Genomic DNA, 15278 nt, shown 5'->3' on the forward strand with positions numbered 1-15278 from the left:
ACCCAAACCCCGTCATGTCCCCTCTCTGGCTGGTCAGGGTGAAAGTCTGTGCAAAATATGCACACATGGATAAAATGTGGATCCACCAGCAGCTGGGTTCAGACACCCAGTCTGACCAGTAGCTACCTGGGAATCCCAATATCCCTCATGTTGCTGGCACCTGGACAAAGAAGGCTGCAGCCCAGGGTGGTACAGACCTTGCACACACCATCACACACACACAAACACACACACACACACACACACACACACACACACACACAAGATCCAGACAAGAGCACTAGCCAGTTGTATTTACACACAGCTGACTGGTTTATTCCCTTTTCCTTCAGTTTCCCCATATTTGGCTGTCCCAAACCACTTTGATCCCCCATTTCCCATATTTTAATTTTTATTACTTCTCCCACATTTTCAATGAGTTCCATCCTCTTCCAAAACCCTCTTTTGGTGCACCTCATAATGTGCCCTTGGGTACCAACCTTTCTCTGTCCCTGAGGTTCTCCAGAGAGCAGCTCCTGTGGTTCACCAGGGTGGGGTGATGCTCCTTATGGACACCCCTAGGAGGAGGCATGGCAGGGGCTCATTTCTTCCCTGAAGTTATTTGGGTGCCCCTCCTTCACCATTATTATGCTGTAGGCTTCTCTGTGTGTGTGGAGATTAGCCTTTTATTTCACAGGCTGACAAATACCTGCTTTCTGACAGAATTTTCTTGTTGCCTGGGTAGATCCTTCTTTGTCTCTGAGGCATATAAGCTCTGTCATACTTGCTACACGAAGAGCATTGGGGTGAGTAAGCCCTTTCCATTCATTTCCTTGAAGAATGTCAAGCTCAGACTTAAGCAGTAAATGCTGGTAACAGCAGCATGTGGTTCATGTAAGCAAGTGGCAAAACAAGACCAGTCTACTAAGTAGAGTAGGCTATGTCTGTGGAATCTAGTCTCAGCTCACGGATTTCTAACTGTGTGAAAGTCAGCATCCCCCTGGGGCAAAAATGATTGTTATTAGTGCTAGATTTTTCTTGGGGCATCACTGTCTATAAGTAATACCCCAAGAAGTAACTTCAACAGTAAAGGGTGCCAGATATGCACAGACACTCAATTTTTAAGTGCGCACAAGACACAGATTTTCAAGTATGCTTAGATTAAAGATCTTCCTTATGTTTAAGTAAAATTTCCTGTGCATCAGTTTGTGCCCATTGTCCTTTGTCGTGTTGCTGAGCAAAGCCTGGTCCATCCTCTGACACCTCCCTCCAGACACTGAATGACATTGATGAGGTCCCCTCTCAGGTGTCTCTCATAAACTAGAATTTTAGACCTGGTAAGAGACTTAATAAATACAGCAGAATATTTGAGAGCAGCAAAATCTGAAAACAATGTTCTTATTTACCACTTATCCTGAACCCTGTTTTGTCAGCGTGGCAGATACACTTTGAGACAGGATGGTGGTAAAGTACTTAATATGATTGAAAATGTTATTTTCTCATTTTACTGCTTCCTGTGCTAGTTGAGGAAGGTTATCCTGGGCATTTGTGTTTGATACAGCCTGGAGTGCTGTACATTGAGCCAGCTCTGAGTGAGGAGGCTGAAGGACCTCAGTTTACCAGCACCACGCTGGGATGACCAGTCTGCTTGAGCAGCTCTCCTCAGGTGGTGATGCTGCAGTGCAGACGTTCGACTATTTCGGAGCCAATTTAAATCTCTATCTCACAGTGATGCTCTGTGCAGAGAAGGCTTGTGCTTAAGGCCGGATACACAGCCCACAGAAATGGATAGGATGCTTTTGACTGTGCTTCAGCAAACCCCAGCTAAATCACTAAATTCTTCCCACCTCACTTCCCTTCCTTGAAGCAGGGGTAACTGCCTTTTCTTCACACAGTGCTCATCTTGCTCAACACAACAGATCTCCAGTCATTCCGGGAGGAAGAGAAGAGATGGGAAGGAAGGGCAGATGGTATCATCCTAATGCAAATAATAAATAATCAGATTAATCCCTGCATCATGACAAGAGTTTCATTAGGTTCAGAACTAGGGAAAAACACTGCTGTGTTCCCTGGGAGCAAGTCAGAGGGGAGCATGATAAAAAGTGCTCCCAAGCATGCTTTTTTCATTTTTTTCATTTCTTTCTTTTCTTCCCCCGCCCCCCCCCCCCCCCCCCCCTCCCCATTTGCTTTATACTGGGAGTAGATCAATGTGGGAGAGCAAAGACAGAAAATTGGTGTTTGAAGTAAGCTTCTGTATTTAAGAGATTTTTGTCAGCATCTTATGAGCAGGGTGACCAAATGCTCACATTGTAGGGGTCTTGTTTTCGTGATCTGCATCCATATGTCACTTTATCAGAGAGGCATGATCATCGACTAAAGCAGGCAGACCTGAAATGTCAGTGCTCAGGTAGGAGGAAAGCCTTCTTTTCCCTGATTTTTTTAGCTGAAATGTTGAGCTCTTTACACTACTGTTGCTGCTTCTTGGTTGGACTGTTTCTATTTCTGCAGTGTCCTCATGCCTGTCATTGCCTGGACTTGGTTCAATAAACACATTAGCCACATCTGAGAGTACAAATATTTCTTCAGAGGCTTAAATGTCTATTTGAACATGTGATTGCAGTAACTGCACGTGCAGTCAGAGCCAGCCCAGTATACATTATCAGTACTGACATGTCCAAGTTTAGGGAGATCCCACATAGGAGGAGCTACACCGGTGTGAGATGACAGGGAACACAGTCTGGCTGCATCGATGGGTCTGCCAGAAGTGGTCCTGTAAGTCACGCCAGAGGTGGGATTGGCAGTCACTGGAAACCCTCTGTGTGGAGGATGCACATCATTGTCCAGCACTGGCTGTGCTTCTTCTGAGCATGGTTTTCCATCTGCTTGCTCCTAACCACTGTCTGGGAACGTCACCTCTGCCTTGTTGATGTAGCAGTGGCACTGGAATACCGTGCACCAAAAGGCCCTTGGTGGTATTTGTTCCCATACTGCAGCCCAAAAAGTGACCATGGAGGCTTCTCATTGGCAGACACAAGATGAAAGGAAACTCATCTGCACTTTTCCCAAAAACAGTCCCTTCTTTTGCAATTCTAAAGTAGGGGGTTTCTTCCAGTGCAACGGCAGCTAGTCAATACACACTTTCACAAACAGCATGAACAGAGCAAAGTGAGTGTTTAATATCTGAAGAATGATTTATAAGGTGCTTTACAGAAAAGTTTTCAACAAGTCTGAATTCTCTATTAAAAGCTGCTTGCTTCATTACAGAGTTACCAAAATAGGCAAAGAAAATATTCTCTGCTTATCCCAAGACTCCTTAACTCCTGACAATTTTAATAAATCAAGGAACATTTGTAAGTACTAAATGTTAAATGTGTATTCACAGTTAATTTTTAATCAGCTAACAACGGTGATGTGTTAATTGAATGCCATTAAGAAACCATAACTTGATGCATTAGCTATTTTCCTATGCACAGGAACTTTTCCCAAGGCTTTCAGTTGTTGCCCAGGCTGCTTTTGGAAAAAAAAAAAAAAAAAAAAGTATTTTAAGTGTGTTTAGACCTAGACTGTTCAAACCCTAAAACTGAGCAAAGTTCACAGGGTTAACAGAGGTTTGTAGTTCTATGAACCTGAGCTGAATTTTAAACAAGCCTGGGCTAAGTTTCAAGTTAACTTGTGCCTTAAGGTATGACTTGCAACCTACAGAGCGATCATGTAGGCTCGGCATGTAGACTTCTGACTTCAATATGAATTGCTTAATTTTTGAGATGTCAAACAAAAGATCAAACACAGAGGGGTGGCATACACCCATCTCTGAGGCTTGTGAAACTTTCTGGTTTTGCATACAGCTTATCAGCTGACTTCTCCATGGTGTGAGCTAAGTAGAGCTATGGCTCTTTCATTCCAAATGAGAATTTGCGCTATGGCCTTGATCACTCATCTACTGGATTTAGTGCAACTCACTGAGGAAGATGTTGCTTTCTGTCTTGCCCCATCTATTCTCTTTGCTCCTGCTGGCCTGAGGAATGGACTATTTGTGTTGTCTGCTTCATTTTTTTTTTTTTTTTTTGGTGTGTGTTTGTGTGTGTGTATGTGTGAAAGCAAACTAGGTTTGTTTAACCAAACAAATTAGGAACTCTTTGCTAACCTGGCTGCTGGATCTAAATGTCAATAGGCATTGTTCATATAAGCAGCTGAAAGAAAAGAGTCTCAAGGGACAGCACTGGGCAGAGGAAATGGGAATAAGGTGAGCCTACCCCTTTGGCCAGCCATGATACAGATAAAAAAGAAGGTGCTGATGTTCCCAGATTCCTCTCCATACATAGTTGTTGCATGGATGTTTAACATATTTCTGAAATAAGTCTGATCAGAAATGCAAGCAGGAAAGGGGGAGGAGAACTGTGACACAAAAACAGCTCAGTTATAAATATCTCTATTTTTAGATACTCAGATGAAATTTGCTATGGGGTTTTTTAGTGATGGTAATCAGGAGAAGAATGAAGGGCATCAGTAAAGATGATTGAAACCTATCCAACAAAAATAATCTACTGCAGTTGGCTCATTTTCTTTCTGATGTTGTGCTCAATGAAATGAATTTAAACTGTTTATTTTACAATTAACATGCAATGTGCATTTCTGAAGTAATTTATGAGAAACAATTTTCTTTTTATATGGGGCTGCAGCAGACAGAGAGCAGAGCTTCAGTTCACAACATCAAGGTGAATCTCTAGGGAGGAAGGTGTTTTCTCATACATGAATTTTGCCAGTTCCCATAAAACTTGTGTGCCCTTTTACGTGTCTTGGCCACAATAACCTCAGGTTGCCAGGAGGGGAAGCTGGAGGAAGAGGATGAGGGATGTCAGGCTCAGGGGCACCTGCTACTTGCAGTGTTGCAGAGAGCATTGTCTGGTTCATGAAAGTCAAGAGTACGGTCAAGGCAGACATTTGTTATTAGGTTAGAAACAGGTTGAAGCAGAAATGTGGGAAAGAGTCTGTCTCATGAGAGGCCAGAGCCATACATTGCTGACTTCCTGAGACCTTCCTGTGTCCTGTATAACCATGTCTCTTCTGTGGTGTCCCAGCTGCCACATGCAGTGTGTATCACTGGATGAGACAGAGGTAACACTGTCCTTTCTCACAGTCTCACCTGTAAAAACCCTTTCTGCATGCTGCATTAATAACCATTATCCATCCCCATTCTCCAAAGTGCTGTCAGCAGCATGGATGAGATGATGATCTCGGCATTATCCTGAGATTTCTGAGTGTAAGGTTTGGTTCCTAGTTCTGTTATATATTTCCTCTGTGACCATGTGTAAGTTGCCTCCTAAGGGAAATATGCTGGGTTGTAAAAAGATCTTGAATCTTCAAGATAAAGTCTTAACAAGAGTCAGTGGCTAGAAGCCAGGCAAATTCAAATGGGGAAAAAAGGTGCACATTTATAGTGGAGAAGGGAATTAACTCTCAGAGCAAACTGCAGAGGTGAGGGAAATTCTCTTGCTTTTGATGTCTTCAGTTGAGCACTGAAAAGTAAATGCAGCCAAGTACAGATTAAGTTTAAGCAAAAGCATTGACTGGCTTTAATGCAGTTATAGTTGTGTGGCAGTAAATGGCTGATGATATCCAAATGGTTATACTAGGTGAGATAATACTCTTTTTCCAGGCTTTACACTTCCTGAGCCATTAGCACAAAAGAATTTTTGGAGGACTGTGTCCTGTTCTCAACTCAACATTTAAATGAAGACAATTTACCTCCACAGGAAATATCTGGTACGGAATCCATGTCACCTAACTGTAGTTTACTAAAAGTAAGCCACCCAGCAACTAGTTATCAAGGTTTTGCTGAAGTTGCTGACAAGTGTTGGCACATGCCATGGGTGTTTTGGCTGCCAATAGTGGAGATAACAGGTGGCCCCCTGGTCATGCTCTCTCCATCAACTAGAAAAGAGCCTAGATCAACTTGAGCCTGACAATGATCTTGTAAGTGGATGAAGTTGGATGAGATGAATTCCAGCATGTACACCCCTAGCTCAGATATTTAGCAGCTGTACTGTTGCCTTCATTCTTCTTGTCTCAAAACACCTCTCCTTCTATTTATCACTGTTGCAGGACATTCCTACATTTCATACCCACCCCAAAACAACTTTCACTTTACCAAAATCAAGACTGGCCCTGGGCATTAATTGTCCTCTGAATATGTTTGCCTCTTTCTATTATCTGTGGATGGAGCCCAGGTGTGTAGCTCAGATTAAATAATTTTCTGTCCTAAATGAGAGGTACAGTCTTGTAAGAGATTGAAAAAAAAAAAAAAACCCAAACCACAATGTTTCATCCTTGCTGTGCCTGAATTTTTAGAGATCTGAGATTCATCCTGATGAGAGGAAACATGCTTATATTTATAAAAAGAAGAGCAAGAGGAGCACCTCATGTGATTTCAGCTGTCAGAAGGTTGTAACATAACCATGTGAGGTCAGTTATGTTGGGCTGACACCTCTAGAATTGATGCCACCAGTTCCAGGTGCCTGTTCCATGATGAAGTCAACCCCTGAACCAACCAGGATTAATTCACTGCCTTCAAACACCCTTCTACTGATCTGCCCCTAATAGGGGAAACATTGTTTTATTGGGCTGATCAAGGAATTTGGAAGTAGGCGCCAAATCCAACTTCAATTTTTAGACTCAGCATGCTAAGTGAGAAGTTATCCTATATTGGCTGCTTAGGCAGGGATGAAATAGGCACCTCCAGAGGGTAATTCAACCCAAAAAAAGAGCAGAGTCACCTTCGCAAAGAACATCTTCATCTCCTTCTCTCTTTCAGCTATGGAGAAATACAAGGGTGATCAAGACCTAAATTACAGCAAATAACTAAATAGATAAAATTAGTGAGGGTGAGTCTGAAGAATCTTAAGAATCTTAAAACCCAAACCAACTGAAATTTTCAGAAGTCCCTATGTTGTTTGTTGACACTGCTGGAAAGAAGATGTATTTTTATTTTGGCTCAAATGCCTCCATGTAAAGATATTTATATATTCATCTATAGATACTTATATGTTTATTTATTGGAATATTTATATATGTGTACAAATAATCATATAGATCTCTCACCAAACTATCCTCTAATTAGGTGCTGTCAAAGAAGAGAGTATTACAAAAAGAATTAAGTAGGGATTTGGGGTAAGTTTCATTGGGTAGCAGCTTAGGACCCAATCCTGCAAACTCCTTTTGTATATTAATAGCATTAATTCATGGTAGGCATTCAGGGCAATTCGTGGTAGCAATTATGTAATTAATTTATTCTATATCACAGTAGGTACAATCGTGCTAGCTAAGGTACATATATATTATATTAAGTTATAAGTCATAAGAGCAAAATAATAAAAAAAATACTGCTAGACTCTTCTCTTGGTGTGGAAATTTCCTGTAGCATTTTGTTGTGATTGACTATTTTTGTTGTATTTATTGGCTGGAAATTCTTTTACTATCTGAGGTAGCTCATGATAGTACAGAGTATCTGCTGACAGAGACATTTAAATGTTGTCTGTTTATGAACTTCTGTGATGTTTTCCATTTCAGAATTTTAATTATGTTCTTCCCTCCAGGGAATTATCTCTGCACAGCTTCTGCCTTAAGTTCACAGACTGCCTTTAGGACTGGACATGATTCTCCACCCATGTGACCTCTGTGAGAAGCAACAGAGCAAATTTCCAAACCAATTCTTCTGTCTCATCTACCACATCCCTTTGACTCCTCTATGGTCTGTAAGGGTAAAATTCTTTCTTCCAGTGTCTGAGATGCAGTTTCTTTTCCCCCAGCATCTGTCTGCTCCTCACCATCAGATCCTTTCTCCTAGTCAAACATGCTTTCATAGCAGCCACATGTGCTTAGAGCTCATACAGCAACTTGGACAGAGTAGTCTGCTTTGATTTCCTCGCTCAACAGGAAGAGACATCTGGAGCTACAATGAGGGACAAAAAGCCAAGCAACCACTTTTTGGAACAGCAAAATTTTAACATTTAGCATTTCATCCCCAAGCTAGCTACTTTTGCCCCAGGTACAATCTTCACTGACTCTCTCATGCTTGTGTTGCTGTACACCCAAACCACAATGCATTTGGAGAGGAAGGTATTTATTTTCCATCCCCAAAATGAACAGCGGAAGTGCAGCTTTCTGGGTGCCAGAAGAGAGCTGGGAGCATTTGAGCCCAAGATTCAGGAGTGTATCTGTCTACATGTAGTGGGTAGGATATAATTTGATCTGTACGGTCAATTCACTGTAACAGGGCATGGATTGCAATTTTTTCCACCTACAAAAGCAAGATTTAATACTGCTAGGTCCTGGAATGCATGAGCATTTCAAAACATGTGTTAAAGGTGCATAAGAGTTAAGCAGATGCCCATCTAACAGTATGGGTATTTTCCACAAAGCTCAAGGTCTTTCATTTGTGGAATGGTACAGGTATGCTGATGGCAAACTTTGATTATCCCTAATCCTCTTTTGTCTGCAGGGGAATAAATCAGAAGGTACGTGAAGCACACAGTAAAGGATTTTTTTTTTTTTTAATTTTTTTTTTTAACTGTGGAACATTTTGCTGTATATTCCTTAGCCAGCAAAGTCGGGGATAAGCAGATTTTACCTTGGTTTGCATCTTCACCCAGAAAGCTTGGATAAACTGCCAGGTCTCACTGCCCCTGACGGGAAGAAGGAAAAATATCTCTTCCTGGTATTAGATTTTCTAATACTGCTTGTCTAACAAAAGTTATTTTGTCCTGGCTTTGTGCCAGTGAAATGAAGCTTGGGTTTATTATGGACTCTTTTCCTCTGTCCCTTATTCTTTGGCAATGATATTAACAGATACAAAATACTGTTGTTTCAATTTAAAAATAACCTTCTGTTTTCATCCACCTTTCATGCTTGAAAGAAAATTTGTAAATTGTCAAGTTGACTTAACTTTTCCTGTGGACTTGCACCTATTTGCTGTAATAAGAATTTCCCCCTTGGGTTTCACTCATCTCCAGTGTGTGGCAGGAAAAAGGGATTAGGATTGTATTTGTCTTCTTTCTGAAGCCAATACCCTTTCAGCAAGCCTGCTATTAGTTCTGGCTGCCAAAACAGCCTCTTAATGCCTTACCTGAGAGTCAAGTATTTTATATTAAGTTAACTTTTGCCTCTGCTGACTTCCACTATTCTATTTACTTTGGAATCCTCATTCCTTATGGAGCTTACTATTGTTTTATGTGCACTCAAACCTGTATTATGCCCTTTGGTTCCTCCTGCTAACCTGGCACAGAAATGGGGAAGGAGTCTTGGGGCTTCTTCTTTCTCCAGTAATGTCCCATTTTAATGAGTTTATCCTCTGATTTGGAGAGACTCTTAACCCTTTGGCAGCAAGAGATGGGCTTTCTTGACACTAAGTGCTCTGCAAATGCATTTTTCTCAGAGCTGTGGACCACTGGTACCTGGGGGGATTTAGACAGCACTTAGAAGACCCATTTATTTGCAACACAAAATAATGTTTTGTTTACAGCATCATCTTCACAGGGCATTAATCATGAAGTACCTCATTCCAGCTGCAAATTCTCAACCATCCAAGAGGGCATTATTATCATTTTGTTTGTCATGGTATAGAAAATCTCTTGTGTCTTGTGTTAAGAAGAGACATGTGCTTGTGTGAAGTTCTATGTTCAGATTTTTCCAAGGTGCCTTGCAGTTTTGGGAGGTTTTTGTAAGTGCAAGCTCACGGACAGCAACATCCAGTACATAAACTGGATGGGCACTGTTACCCAGCTCTGACCATCACAGGCTGTCAATGAAGTGTCTGTCACAGTAATTTAGAACTTGACCATCAAAAGGGAAAGAATTTCTATTTGCAAACCACAGACATCTATTGTTTTCCATTAAAAAGTCAGCTATAAACTATTATCTACTTCAGCAGTTACCTATTTTGCGAAAGAACATAAGTCGAAGTTGAGCAGTCATTATTTCTTCCATGGGAAGTCTGAGTTTTGCATTCCTTCTAGCCACTCAATTGGAATATTTCTCTGATGATAGCATCACTTCATCTACTGATCGAAAATGTATCAATACATTAGATAGATAGGTCCATGTATTTTAATATTTTTTGTCTATAATTTTGTCACTGGATTAAATAGAATTTTTGAAGTGTTCACAAGACGAATTAATTTCCTTTTTGAAGGTGAATGAACTGACACAAGGAAAATTGATGTAATTTAACCTAAGGGGATACACTTTTAGTAGTATAAATGTAGGTATCATATTATACTGTCTATGGCACAGAAATTTCCACTTATGAGTGTTATGGGTGTGTCTGGATGTGACACAACTGGACACAATGGGCCCTTGAACCACTCACTGGGTGAACCAAACCCATCCATCTTTCTTTTCCTTTAGGACAAGAAAATAGATGAATTTGTTACTGGTTTTAGGATTTTTCCAGTAAATCTATTTAAGTAAATTTTGTTTTGTTTAAATTTTAATTTGTCTTTCCAAAACAGGTTTTTTTGTTTATTTGCTTATTTGGGATTTTTTGTTGTGAAAATTTTGTTGAAAGTGTTAATCTCTAATTTTATTTTCCTGATTTTATCTGTGCTTTCATTATGGAAAAATGTGATAGTAGGAGGTTGAAAATAGAAAGGAAGGAATATAAAGGAAGAATGGTGAAGGGAGGAAATGTCCTCTTAATATAGGGAAAATTTTCAGAAGGAATATATTATTAGGGATTAAAAGAATTTTCATAGAATGGAATTTTTTACAAAATGGCTTGGGTTGGAATGAATGTTAAAGCTCATCTTGTTCCAACTCCATGCCAGAGGGGTTCCACTATCCCAGGTTGCTTCAAGTCCTGTCCAACCTGTCCTTGGATACTTCCAGGGATGGTGCAGCCAGAGCTTCTCTGGGCATCGTGTGCCAGGACATCACCACCCTCACAGCCAGGAACTTCTTTCAGTTTAAACCTACTTCCTCTCACTCCCTAATTTTGAAAAGGAGGCAGTTTTGTTAAAAGTTTCTCTTTTTTTTATTTTTTTTTTTTAAGATTTTTGTTTTACTTTGCTTTCTTTCACTGTTATTTCGTTATATTTCAAAACATTCCCTTTGTGCTACATCCTGAGGCTACATCCTGTTGAAACTAGCTGGACTTGGATAGACACTGAGTGGTCTTTCTCATCATATCTTGTCTGCTGTGTTTTTGTGGAGCTGGTCCTTGCACAGCCTGGAGACTTGCAGGCAGCTCTTTGCTGCAGGATGATCTAAATTGCAGCATTCTGTACTGAACACTAACAAAAAGAGTGATAATTGTTTCCCAATCCAGTAGTGGCTTTAAGAGATAGGCTGAGATACCTAACTGGAGAACTTTAGTGCCTGGTTTAGCGGCTGCTTCTTGTGGGTTTGGAAAGTCCAATAACGCCCAGTTTTGTGGCTTGCTACTTCATGCACCATCCTCAAGCAGGATCAATCCTTGTGTGTCAGCATTTCTGCAACCTGACAGTAATCAATGCACACTTTAATTGGATCAGACAGTCTCCTTCACCCCCCCCCCCCCCCACCCCCCCCCCCCCCCGCCATTTATGAGCGACAATTTCTCTTTCTACAGGATTGAGTTTTACATTCACCTGGTCAGGAAGCATGATATCTGCACCCTGGCATGTCATACAGCATCAGGACCATCTACTGTCTTGCATGAGGTTATTATGACAGGTTCCTGTGTTTTTGTGGCCTGGCTCCATGAAGCATGTCACATTTGATGAATGTCTGACAAACGTGAGTTGCTATTTGTAGACTTGATTTAGACTTGATTTAGATGAGAAGGAAGTTTTGCTTGGAGAGCTGTTCCCCCTGGATGTGATCTGATTCCAAGCCTTCCAGTTCAGGACGGTCAGTCTGCAGCCCTGACTGAATGATGGGTCGATATCCAATAACTCATGATCAAAAGCTGAAGTCTTCTTAATCAGCAGAGCCTGGGTTTCCTTCAGGGGATGAGAACACTGTGCAACCACTCTGACAGAGATGCTATTTCCAATTTCTTTAATCTGAGGACATTACAGGTGAAGTTAACTTGGCATGAAACATTTCTTACATTAATTACTATGGCAAGATAAAAAATAATAGAATATACATTTTGGTGCTCAGTCATTTAAGACCAAACCTGATTCATTTTAGGTCAAAGCTCTGCAATTTGGGTTGGTTTTCTTTAGGATGTGTGGTTTCCACTTAATTGAGCTATACTGTCTGCAAGTTAACTTTTTTCCTCCAACTATGAGCAAGATTCTTAATAATGACAAATGGATCTAATCCATCGCCTTTCATCATGTTATCGAGGTACAGAGCATGAAAATTTATGACAGTCAAAAGATTTTGCCATAAAACACCCTGCTGTCTCCTGCCTAGTTGAGCCAGCATTGGAGATTTCTCTGTCTTCCCTGTTGGTATGAGTCAGGTGTCAGACTTGGCTTCAGATTTTCTTTGGGGACAGCATCTGTCAAAAGCGCATGACACACAGAGTGTCTTCACATTTGGCCAAGATCTTTCTGAGCAGTTCAAACCTTATGAATATTAAATTGCAAGTTTGCCTTCTCTTTTCATGGTTTATTTATTTTACAGAAGGCATCTTCTCTTGTTTAATGATCAAGTGATTTTTCAGGCATATCATTTGCAGTATTCAGCATTATTTATAGAAATTTGTCATTTCTCGGATACTGCTTTGTTAAGTTTGTCTTGGAGAATTAGCCCATGTGTCTACCAATTGAGGAGAGGGGAAAAGGATTATGCAGAACTTTTGTCCTTCTGAGTCCTGAGATCTAAAAGGAGAGACAACACCGTGTAGACATTACATGTGGCAGGCACAGAGTGACAAGGCTAAAAGCCTTGAGGGTCTGAAAGTGAAAGACAGTCAGCACTGGCCAGAGCTGAACATGATGCGGGGACATACTTAATGACCCTTGTTTCTTCAAAGTCTGAGAGAAGTCCCAAGTCTCATCCTTAGTTAGCCAAATATTGAACCTACAATTTAAATGTCCCTGTTGACCAAAGCCATTGCCTCTTTTTAACAGATGGAAAGGGACTCTGCTAATAGTCAAATTTTTGATCACCAAGTTTCCAGGGTACCTTTGGGATAAAGGCAGCTTTCCTGTGAGAAGAAGAGCTTATTTTGTTTGTATCTGTAAACAGACCATGATCTGACACTGTTGAACAGCTCATGCCAAAAGCCATCTATCTTTGCACCTTGTCCTTTACAGTTCTTCCTGTTTTTAACTGTTACTCATATTTACAGCACCTCAGGTGTGTAAGGTTTTCAGAGCTATCATGAAAGCCAAGCGGTCCCAGTCCATTAGTGACGCGTAAAAGCTGTTTGCAGTTTTATGTCTGCTAGTTTAATCGACTTTTCTGCAGACTACCACATGGTGTTCCTTCCATTATATCACACTGAGGTATAGCAAGAGAGCATTCAGTGTCAATAGAATCAAAGCACAATGAGCAAGAATCATTTGAAAACTGAAGAGCTGCTGTTTGAAAAGCATTTCCCTTTTAAGCTGGTTTTAAGGGGCTTAAGACCCTTTCCTGCCTCTTGTTGTTAAAGGTGTGTCCAAGTGGGCAGTCTCATAAAAATCAAAAAAAACTCTCATAGAACAACATGTATCATATGAGAAAGAAACCTTTGGATTGCTTGATAGTAAAAAGACTGTACTGGGTTACTAAAAGAAATGTGTTATATCTAAAGCCCATAGTAGAAAATTGGGCCACTGATGTCATTGTCTTGAATCAGAGTACCACTCTGGCTGAGACGAGACATCAAGCAGCTTTTACGTGGGGAGAGGAGGATGACACAGCGTAATGACTGCAGCACAAGACTGTAGATCCTTCACCTGATTTTGCTTAGAGAAAGCTGAAGTAAATATTTTCAATAACAAGCATTAATTTCTCAAACTTGGAGAACCTGATGTATCTGAGAAGTCCCAGAGTTCATATAAGGATTTCTAGTGGTATATCGTCCCCTTACAGTTAGAGAGATCTAAATCTACCTGCTAAATAAGGGAAAAACCACCCTATTCCATAAAGAAGCTTAGGAAATATTTAACAGCATCAGGAAGACAGTCTTCAAATCATTTTAGATACTCCTCTGCAAACATCAGCTCAATTCTTAGCAGTGGCTGAAATGGTTAATAGCATGTTAGCAATGAAAAGGAAAGGAAGTGGTCACTGAATGGAAAAATCCTGTGCTTGCAGGATAATAGATCTCCCTGATATGGGCAGGAGGGGAAATTGTAGGCTACAAGTCTAAAACGCTGCATGCTGTTATGCTGTTTTGCTTAATGCACTTAATGGAGAGTACACTCCACCGTTCTAGTTCAGCAGCACGGTCTTGGGAGTAAAGATTTGCCTGATCAAACTCAGTTCATTGACAGCCTTGGACATAAAGACTGCCAGCCAATATCAGCAAAGTAATAAAAAAACAAACAAACAAGAGAGGGATCATTTGGGTCAAGCCTTGCATAACTGACTTAACAGAATGGGAGTCAGCTGTGGAAAATATAAGATGAATATTTTGCATTTTAGCACCACTATAACAGCAGAGTAGGCATTCAAAAGAGGAATATCAAGAAATTTGCCTTGATATAGAGATGATGAAGATTTTCCCTATCATGTAGGTAGATGGTAGGAACTCTGAGTCTGTTTCTCAATCTGTTATGGCAGTTTGCATCACTGTTGCTCCATTTACTCCAGATTTATGCTTCAGTTAGCCTAGACAAGCATGAGGATTCCCAAAATCCTATCTGTGTTACTAAATGTTCTCAGCATTTCAGCATTCACCCATGTGTGTCTGGTGCATATCCTGTGGCTCTGTAGGCTGAGATGCTTTAGTGTTTTTTCCCATTCAGTCTTTTCATTATTTATGTGTCCCTGGAGGAGGATTTGTGGAAATGGCATTGGAGAACTGTCAGCACTTATATGTTCTTGTTTGCATCCTCTTGGCAAAGTGAGTTCCAGATCAAGCAAAGCACATGCTCAAACTTGAATTCATATTCCAGGTAGGCATATTTACAAAGAGCAAAGACTACACACTTCTGAGTTTTATATGCACTGGGGTGGGAAGGAGAGAAAGATTTTTGTTTAAGAGCACGGTGCAAAACTGTGATTTAGCCTTCCCCAGAAAATCATCAGATGACATGTGTTTGCTGTGAATACCATTGCAGAAAGAGTAAAGCAATTGGGTTTTCCTTCTCATGACTCGTTTTGTATTACAACTCATTCTGGCTTCTGAGAGTCCAGATGAAACCTCAAGAATTTTAAAA

This window comes from Pyrgilauda ruficollis, unplaced genomic scaffold, assembly GCF_017590135.1.
Source record: "Pyrgilauda ruficollis isolate IOZ18807 unplaced genomic scaffold, ASM1759013v1 scaffold121, whole genome shotgun sequence".
Lineage (NCBI taxonomy): Eukaryota > Metazoa > Chordata > Aves > Passeriformes > Passeridae > Pyrgilauda > Pyrgilauda ruficollis.